The sequence below is a fragment of the Benincasa hispida genome, chromosome 8 (genome assembly GCF_009727055.1).
Source record: "Benincasa hispida cultivar B227 chromosome 8, ASM972705v1, whole genome shotgun sequence".
Classification (NCBI taxonomy): Eukaryota; Viridiplantae; Streptophyta; class Magnoliopsida; order Cucurbitales; family Cucurbitaceae; genus Benincasa; species Benincasa hispida.
The window spans coordinates 11,473,216-11,484,270 of NC_052356.1; the positions used below are offsets into that span (position 1 = coordinate 11,473,216).

General features: G+C 34.6%; 1 pseudogene; it reads left to right on the forward strand.

The window, feature by feature from the left end:
* Positions 1–6,242: 6,242 nt before the first annotated feature.
* LOC120083920 lies at positions 6,243–10,789 on the forward strand (annotated as a pseudogene).
* The last annotated feature ends 266 nt before the right edge of the window (positions 10,790–11,055 follow it).

Here is an 11,055-nt window from a genome sequence, read left to right on the forward strand (position 1 = left end):
TGGTTCACATTCTTATAAGAATTATTTTTTTAAAAAAAAATTATTTCATAAATTTTTTAATTAAACAAAAATGGTTACAATTCAATTTATATAGATTTTAAAATCTAAATTACACTAATTTAATATTAATTTACCCAATATCTTAACTAGTTTTTTCTAATTGAAAATTAAAATTTTTCAAATTCTTTTACTTCCATTCATAGTTATTCTTTTAGAAACAAAACTTCCAAAAATTATTTTAAAAGCTACAACAACATTAAATGAAATCTTACTCCATTATCACACTTTCAAATAATATAATCAAAATTGAAACCTTTTTTCCTCTTATTATTTTATTGTTTTATTATTTACTCTTTGCTAATGACAAAAAAAATCATTACGCAAATGTTTGTAATCGAAGAAAAAGGATATTAATAAAAATAAATAAAACCTTAAAAATGAGAAATCTAAACTTGATTATTTTGATAACCATTTAATTTTTTATTTCTGCATTTTTTTTTTTAATTTTTTAACTTTTTTTACAAAAAGTTACGTTCAGTTTCTCATAATTTCTTATTTATGTTTTTGATAGCAAACAATTCAATTTGTTGTCTTAAAAAAATTCAATTTTTAGCTCAATTATAAAATAAAAACTACTTACCTTTTTTTAAACTATTTTTTTTAGTTCTCAAAACATGATTTGAATTTTGAAAACACTCCTAACTAGAACGTAAATAACAAAATAAAAAGAAGCAACTTGTAAATAGTGTTTACAATCTCAATTTTCTAAAATAAAAAACAAAAATCTCAAATGATTATTCAAACTAAACCTAATTTGTTTAGGACTGAAATATAGAAAAATAAACTAAAATATTTATAAAATATAGCAAAATTTTAAAATTATCAATGATAGATGCTGATAGGCACTGGTAGACTTCTAAGTAACATTGATAGTCTATCAGTGTCTATCAACGTCTATCATTGATAATTCTAAAATTTTTGTTATATCTTATAAATATTTTCAACAGTTTTATCATTTGAAATAATTTCTCATTTTTTTAATTGTATTTTTATTTAATTTATTCTCACATATAAACACTAAGTTCAACTTTTTAACACATCATGAACCTATGGAGTAGGTTTTAACTTTTATAAGTTGATTAAGATTCTTGACTGTACCAAGAAACCATTAACCATATTTTTATATTCTGAACTCAAAATTGAGATTCATGTCACACCCTTCCCTCTCTACAATTTACAAAATATTTTGAAGTTCGAATTAGGAATAAGCCAATTCACGTGAAGTATCTATTCATCATTTTCGTACAATTAGAACAAAAAATAATGATGGAAAAGATTTGGGTGTGATGTGTGCTTTTTTGAGTAAGAGAGAGAGAGACAGAGTTTATGTGTCCTTTTTATCACTCGTGATCATCTTTTTCCCTTATTATTATATAAAAATCATATGTAGTGGCCTAAATTAATAACACAATAATAATAATATAAAATAAACCAAACTTTTCCCCTTGTTTCAAAATTATTGTTTAAGACATGTTTAGAAGTGATTTTAAAACTATAAAAATTATTTTTATCTTGTTTTAAATTATTCTAAAACTCGTTTGAATCATGCAAAATAGATTTAATATTTAATTATACACTTTTGAATGCAATTTTCATATTATCGAAATTGATTTTGAATGATTAAAAACATGTTTTGAAGTGATTTTTAACTATTTTAGAATCACTTCCGAACATGTCCTTATTCTCTGATGAAAGGTTGCAATTTATGCTAGACTGTCCGATGGTGTTGCTAGTGTTCGGGTCCCAACATAAGTTCTAGATCACTGCCACACTTATTGTTAGGTCCCAAGTTTTGGACAACATTGTAAAAGGTTTTTATTCCAACATTCTATATTTTCGGTTGAAAGTTGAGATTTATAACAATGTATGGTGGTGTTCACGTTCAAAATTATGTTTCAAGTCACCCCCACACCTATTGCATGTTCCAAATTTTGTCCTAACATTGTAACAAAATTCTGCTGTAGGTGTAATTTTTTAATGTAATAGTGCACCTTTTTAAAGAATATATAGAGGCATTTTTAAAATAAGTGGAAAAGTATAGGGGTATTTTTTTCTAATATAACTTAGTTTCAATTCGATCATAGTTCAGTAGATAAAACATTAATTACCGTTTAAACAGTTGTGGCTTAATATTCATCCTCCTTATTGTTGTACTCAACAAGTTAATTACATTTAGGCCATATTTACACACCCACAATGAAGACATAATCCAATCGTAAAGAAAATCATTAATAATTGAACTAATTACAATGATATGAGATTGCTTTGATGATGTTACAAAGAAGTTGTAATCCTAATGAGAAACTCATTTGGTGTTATTTATATGGAATTGTAATGACATATAAATGAGTACGAGAATGCATTTTTATATTGCTTATAAAATAAAATACCGTAACTAAAATAATATGCTATAAGAATTAAAATGTCATCTTTTATTTCTATTTATGTTGGCACGCATATATCATCGAGGCACCAGTCTCCAAGTGGAGCTCTTCTAGTCCAAGGACTTCCTTCAAGCTGATATGGAAGAGAACTCACACTTGCCCTATGATATCGAGTCACGTGCATTTTGATATCTATGTTAGTACATAAATAGTTAAGTTTGGTTAAACACATAAAATATTGCTTACGTCTTTGAGTGGAGAAATGAAATTATTTATAAAGTTTGTCTTCAGACATTTGCTTGTGTAAATGTATACTTAGTCCTCCTAGTTTGAGAGTCTTTAGCATGGTTAGAGATTTTGTAAGCTCTATTCTTAGGCTTTAATGTAGTATTTATACTTTTGTACCCTCCTTGTAAATATCAATTTGTGATAAATACATACTTTAACATGGTATTAGAGCCCTTTCTTCCCTAACTTCTCCTTGCTTCAAATCTGTCTAGCTTCAAATTTTCCAATGGATGTCTCCTCAGATCTGGCAAGTCAGCTCGCTTATGTGCGCTTCCAGATCCAGATCCGGTCAAGACTACCGTCTACGCAACCCGAGTTTGACGGTCCTCTGTTCTGCCAGTTCGGTCAAGCTTAGACGCGAGTTCACCCGCCAGTTCGATCAAACTTCGACGTTCATCTGTTCTGCCAGTTCGGTCAAGCTTCGACGCAAGTTCACCCGCTAGTTCGATCAAGCTTCGATGCTCTTCTGTTCCAGATCCGATCATGATCCACTCGCCCGATGTGCTTTCAGATATGATGCGAGCAGAGCCGATTCGATTAATTCGAGTCGAGCCGATCCGATCAAGCCGAGTCGAGTTGATCTGTCAAGCTGAGTCGATCCTATCAGTCAAGCTGAGCCAATCTATGTTGATTGAGCTGAGCCGATTTAGTCAAAACCAAGCCACTGAGCTATTTTCAGTCAAATCAAATAGTTGAGCCGGTTTCTTCTCTTCCCAAGCCGTTTTCAGTTAAGCCAAACAGTTGAGCCAATTTCTTCTCTTCCTAAGCCACCAAGCCACATGAAAAAAGATCATGTATTTCACCCCATTAGCACTATTCTTGATGGGTAAATTACATTACTTGGACTCATCAAATGGAAAGCTTTCTAATTGGGTGTAAATTATGGTGCATTGTCACTAGTGATATTCCTCATTCAGTCAGGATATCCACTGAGGACGATACTAAATTCATCGAACAATTAGAGGATTGAGACAACAAAAACCATTAGATCATCACTTGGCTCGGAAATACGTCTATACCAACCATTCACGTTCAATTTGATGTGTTTGATGATGCCAAGAGTTTGTGGGATTTCCTGTCTACCTGGTTCCAGTATGTTGGCTTAGCTCACTACTATCAACTGCACAACAATCTTGTTAATCTTAATTAGGAGATAGGACAATCTGTTAATGACTATTTGGCTACGCTTCAGCCAATTTAGACACAATTGGATCAAGCTAAAATTAGTATTGATCATCTTCGTCTTATCAATGTTCTTATGAGGCTTCGTCCAGAATATGAATCGATTTGTGTTCTTTGTTACACTATAGTCCCCTCCCGTCACTGGATGCAACAATCCAGGAAAATTTGTTTGAAGAAAAACATCTTGGTATCACTTCTTCTAAGCCGTCTAAAGTTGTCCTTGCAAGCACTCATTTGTCTGGTACTTCTGGAGCTACCTTCTGTAAAACTGCAAGCTTACTGGCATAAGTTTGCGGACTGCCCAAAAGTTGAGTGCAGATACTCTCACAAACGAGGTCATATTCTGGATAACTGGCCTACACAACCACCACGACCACTAGAACATACTTCCAAGTCTCAACAGTCTAAACCTGGTCCTAGTTCTGCTTCTGCCATTGTTGTTGTCTCATCTGCTGATTCTGAACCTTCTCCGTCACTTTTCAAATGAGCAACTTACAAGACTTGCTTAAATAGGTGATTTCATCCAATTCTCCACGCTTGCAGTCCCCCAGATAAAAGGTGGCTTCTTGATTCCGCTTGTAGTAAGCATATGACCTCTGATTTCACTCTTCTAACACACGCACTCCTGCCAAATCTCTTCCTCCCATTTATGCTACTGATGGCAGTTGTATGACCATATCCAATGTTGGCTCTATTGACACTTCTAAGTTGTAGCTTTCCAATGCTTATTGTGTCCAAAATTTGAACTTTAACCTTGTTTCTATCGGGCAATTGTGTGATCTTAGTTTAACTTTGTCTTTTTCTCCTTCTAGGTGTCAGGTTTAGGATCCGCAGATTGGACAGATAGTTGGTACAAGTTGCAAAGTGGGAAGATTGTTTGAACTCATATCGCTTCAGCTTTCTGTTTGTTTTCTTTCTGCTGTTGTCACTGACTCTGCTATATATCAGTGGCATCTCCGTCTCGGTCATGCATCTTTCGAAAAACTCCATCATTTAATTTTTAGTAACAATTTGAATAATATCTTCAAATTTGTATCTTTTGACTGTTTGAATTGCAAACTTGCAAAAGAACCTGCATTATCTTTTTTCCAGTCTAGTTCTATAAGTGATCAAACCTTTGACTTAGTTCATTTTAATATTTAGGGACCTACTCCTATCTCCACTGTCAATGGGTATCGTTATTTTGTCTTGTTCATTGATGATTACTCTCGATTTACTTGTATTTTCTTAAACATCGCTCTTTCCTGTCTCAAATATATATTGATTTTGCTAATATGGTTCACATCCAGTTCTCTCGCACAATCAAGGTTCTGTGTATAGATAACGCCTTGGAATATAAGGACTTCAGACTCTTTTTCTTTCTCACCTAACAAGGCACTCTTGTTCAACACTCTTGTCCATATACCTCTCAATAGAATGGGTGAGCAGAATGTAAACATCATCACATTCTGAACTTTGTCCGAGCCCAACTTCTGTTTGCCTTCTGCCTTGCAAAATTTTGGGGTGAAGTTGCTCTTACCTTTGTGTACACAATCAATTGCCTTCCTTCTTCCATTCTTCAAAATTCTTCTTTATTCGAATGCTTATATGGTACTTCTTCTGATTACTCTAATCTCAAGGTTTTTGGTTGTGCATGTTTTGTACTTCTTTACCCCCATGAACATACCAAATTAGAACCACGTGTTCGTCTCTGCTTCATTGGCTACGGAACTGAACAAAAGGATTTTATTGTTGGGATCTTCTTCCTAACAAATTGTACATCTCTCTGCATGTCACCTTTTGGGAGCACACTATGTTCTCTAGTCTCTCGACCTTTCATAATTCTCTCTTGAGTCCTCTTCCTTATATTTCTAACGATACTTTTCATCTTTTCCGTTCCTTTGCATCCTCTTCTGAAGCTGAGTTTGAGCAATCTGCTCCAATATTTGTTGATCGTGATCAGTTTTCTATGTCACCTGTGGAAACTGGACCTATTCATGACCCTACTTCTCCTGTTCGACGCTACACTAGGGTAAGGGCACCCTTACTCATCTTCGAGATTTTCATTATTTTTCTACTATCAATTCCATGGTTGAACCTGCCTCTTTTTATGAGGCAAATACTAATCCCCTGTGGCAACAAAGTATGAGAGAAAAACTTCATGCTCTAGATAAGATGCATACATAGGACTATGTTGATTTACCCCCTTGTAAAAAGCCCATTGGTTGCAAGTGGGTCTACAAGATCAAGACTCACTCTAACGGTTCTATTGGGCATTATAAAGCTCGATTGGTGGAAAAAGGCTATTCTTAAAAGTATGGAATTAATTATGAAGAGACCTTTACACCTATGGCACAAATGACATCAGTTTGGTGTCTCTTAGCAGCTGTTGTAGCCAAACAGTGGCCACTTTTTCAAATTGATGTCAAAAATTCTTTTCTTAATGGGGTCTTATTTGAGGAGGTGTACATGCAACCACCCTCAGGTGTCTCTTTTCCATCCCAGAAGGTATGTCTCCTTTGTCAAGTATTGTATGGTTTGAAACAAGCTCCTGGGGCTTGGTTTGCAACTTTTAGTTCCACCATCTCTCAACTTGGATATACATCCAGTTCTTATGACATGACACTATTTACGTGACAAACAACTCATGGTATTGTTCTTCTTCTCCTATATGTTTATGATATGATTATTACTAGGAATGATCCTCAGGCTGTTTCTAATCTACAACGCTACCTTGGCGAACACTTTGAGATGAAGGATTTGGGCTCACTTAGTTACTTTCTTGGCCTTGAAGTATCACTAAGCTTTGTTGGTTATTCATTGTCTCAAGCGAAGTATGCCTCAGATCTTTTGGTACGCTCCGGTATCACTGACTCTGCTACAGTTCCAACACCATTCAATTCCAATGTTTGCTTGACTTCATTTGATGGTGTTCCACTTGAGGATGCCAACCTCTATCATCAACTTATTGGCAGCCTCATTTATCTCGTAGTCACTCATCCTGATATTGCATATGTTGTTCACATTGTTAGTCAATTCATGGTTACTCCTCGAACCATACATTTTACTGTTGTTCTTTGTATCCTCCATTATGTCAAAGAAACTTTGGGACATGGATTTTAGTTCTCTTCCCAATCTTCCTTAGTTTTGTCCGGCTACTCTGATGCTGATTGGGCTGGTGATCCTACTTACCGGCGTTCCACCTCTAGTTACTGTTTCTACCTCGGTGATTCTCTCATTTCTTGGCGAAGTAAGAAATAGAGTGTTGTTTCCCGTTCTAGTATGGACTCTGAATATCGCACTCTAGGTGATGCTACGTCAGAGCTCTTGTGGCTTTGTTGGCTTCTTGCTGATATGAGCATCCCTCAGTCGTCTGCAACTATTCTTCACTGTGACAATCGTAGTGCCATCCAATTGCCCAGAATGATGTTTTTCATGAGTGCACCAAGCATATTGAGAATGATTTTCACTTTGTGCGTCATCATCTCCTGAGTAAAACTTTACTTTTATGATATGTTTCCACCACTGAGCAACTTGCTGACATTTTGACCAAAGCTTTGTCTCTCAGACATTTTCTCCAACTACTTAACAAACTCAAGCCGATTCTAGCCTTACCACCTTGAGTTTGAGGGAGGGTGTGAATTTATACTTAGTCTTCCTAGTTGGAGAGTCTTTAGCATGGTTAGAGATTTTGTAGGCTCTATTTTTAGGCTTTAGTGTAGTATTTATACTTATGTACACTCCTTGTAAAGATCAACTTGTGATAAATACATACTTTAACAGCTTGATATATCTGCAATATTGGCGATGTCAATATAGGTGAAACCTTTAAAGTTGTAGGATTATAGCTAGCCAACTCGACTTGATTATTACCCTTTTGGTGAAATAGAGCACGCTCGGGTAGACCAACCCTAGACTCAAGACCTTAAATTCTTATTTTGGGGCGAGCGGACTCCCAAAGAGTCCATAGACTTCAGCCCGCCTGTATAATTTACTTACTCAAATTTTTATTTTATTCACTAATTAAAAATTTCATACTTGAATCAAAATTTAAAAAAGTAGAGTTTTTCAAAAATAAAACGGTCATTATTTTATATTTCACTTATCTAATTCAATTTTCAATTTGAAAAAACAAATAATCTTGATATAAATACTTTAATTTTTTTTTTTAAAAAAAAAGAACACAATTTTCAAAACAAAATCTACCATTTGATTTATTAAAGTTTCGTTTGGTGATAATTTTTTTTTTTTTTAAAAAAAAAGAACACAATTTTCAAAACAAAATCTACCATTTGATTTATTAAAGTTTCGTTTGGTGATAATTTTTTTTTTTTTTAAAAAAAAAAAAATTAGCCAATAGGCACTACTTTCGTCTCTAATTTCTTCATTTGTTATCTACTTTCTACCAATGGTTTAAAAAACCAAGCCAAAATTTGAAAACTAAAATTAGTAGCTTCTAAAATTTTGTTGTTGTTTTTGAAATTTGGCTAAGAATTCAACCATTATATTTGAGAATGATGTAAATCATTGTAAAAATTATTTAGATTAATAATTAAGTTGCTTTTACATAAAAAATTAAGTTATGATATTGTTATTAGTTGTCTTATTCATATGGGACTAAATAATGACATTCTTTAAGTTTTACGAGCATTTATAATAGATGTTGAAGATATCCATCTTCAATATCGATATTCAATTTTTCAATTTATGGATATATCGATAGATATATGGACATATCTATGGATATTTCCATCATTGGCCATGACTATGGATATATACACTGCCAAAAATGCTAGGTCAACAAGTATTTTCACATGTATTTAGGTAAAAAATTATTCATAGTTGAATATGGGCATCATTCAAGTTTGAGAGGGACAAGACAAGCAAAATGGAAAATTTTTCTTAAAAGGGTAACAACAAGTAGAAACTTATATTGAGTAGGTTATACATCAATACTATATAGTAATTTCATTATATTGCAAATTTTAGTTTAATTTCATTTACTATATTTTGGTTATATGTTTTAGGCTAAATTGTTTTCTTTTTAATTTAATTGATATTTAATTATCATATTAGTTATTTAAAAGCTTCAATATATATTTATATCCTTCTATTTTTCTCATTCTATTATTTCATTTTTACTTATAAGGATGACTGATAGATTGTGGAAATACAAGCTATTGTAGTCTTTTACTTAGAATTATGAGAGTTGAAGAGCAGAATATCTGTTGATAATACTAAGAATTCATGTGGAAAAGAGAGCTTGCATCGACCAATACTGAAAATCCGCGCTAACTCTATATCATGCATTATTCTGTGTCAAAATATCTATTTTTGTAGCTTGTGCAAGAATCGATTGCATGCGTTGATACCAGACCTTCACAAAATTGATTGCATGCGTTAATCTTCATCAAGACTAGTTCCTTGCATGGAATGCTACAGCTACAGAGTGATAACCATGATAGAAGGTTGAATGCAAGGTGGGTAGAATGCGCTGATACTTCAGAAGAAATGATCATGAACGCATACCTTGGGAGTATAAAAAAGATAAGATGTTGACATTTCACTTACTGCGTCAGAAGTGGCATCGAATCAGAGCAGGACTACCAATGTTGTCGGCGTTTGAACTCTATAAATAGAGCCTTAGAGCCCAACTTTAATCCATCCAAGTCTCTACCTTAGGCGGATTCTTGTGGTCACAGATGAGAGCATGAGCAAATAGTCTCTGAGAGTTCTTCATTCCCACAACCCTTTCCGAGAGATGAACAGAGCTTCATTGAAGATAGAGCTCGAGAGAGGCTTTTCCACCATCCATCCATGGCACCACCGGCAGCCTTGATGTACATCTGATGGAAGCAAGAGATTGCCTACATCTAGCCCTCCACCTTTCTTCTTATTTCTGTATTGTATTACATTTTGGCTTAAGACATTAATACATTTTCTAATTAATGCATCTCTTTAGTTCCTTCAACAATATCTTCATCTTCTTCTTCTTCTTTATCATCGTTTACGTCCATTGTTTAGTTATGCGTTGATTGCAAGATTTATCGCATACTCAATCATGCGGCATAGAGATTGACACATGTAGCAAACCATCAAGAGGTGTGTTGCGCGAATATAGTGAATCAATCCTCTTTGCTTAGTGTGAGGCTATCGCAATGCTTGTCCATGAGCTGAGTAGCTATACCTAACTGCCCGAGAGAGTAAGTAGTGGAACTCACTAAGTAAAGTAAGCAGTGTTCCTAGAGATAGGAACAATCTTATGCTCAACACAACCATGCGTTATAGAGATATAAGCATGTGGCTAACCACCGAGAGGTGTGTAATGTGTTGGTGTGGTGAGTTGGGATAACTCTTGCGACCAAGCTTAATGATGCGGTGAATTTACTCCCTTCACAATTCTACTTCTCCATGCATCTTATTACACGATTCACAGATGCCACATCTCTACCAATTCTCATAGTCAAACTTCCATTACTCAATCTGTTTAGATAGGAGTAGGAGTAGCGCATTGTCTATTACCTTCTTTCTTTTTACTTTTATTCATCCTCTTAAATACATTACTTTACAAACATCGTTTAGTTACAAGTTCCTGTGATCGACCTCGGATCATCTTGAGAAACTTGCGCTCTCGTTATATTTGGCGAGAGAGCAAGAAAACTTGTGACAGGAATGCATGGTCATCACATACACGATTAACACATATTCTTTAGTTCAATGCATGACCATCAACGCATATCAAAAGAAGATTGTACTTTCCTCTCACCAAGTTTTTGGTGCCATTGTCAGGGACTTGGCAGCTAATAGTTTGTTAAGTTTTGTGTTTTTGCAGGGACCCTTTTGATCGTAGGCGTATTATGGCTTGTGCGACCAAGTTGCAAACAGTATTTGAGTGAAGGTGTTGCGCCTGAATTCGATATTGACTCTGAGATTGAAAGGCTATTTATGGCATGAGCTGGAAGTAGTCTTAGGAGCATGGTAACCGCCATGTGGCCAATGAATGCTGAAAGCTCCGATGGTCGGGACAATTAGTTCCTTGACCCAAGCAGTCGAGTTTAATCTCCTGCATGGAAGAGTCCTTGTGGTGACTTCATTCCAATTTCTCCAGGGACGTCTTCTACTCTATTTTTACTCTGCTTTCCTAGTTAATTTCTTTAGTTTA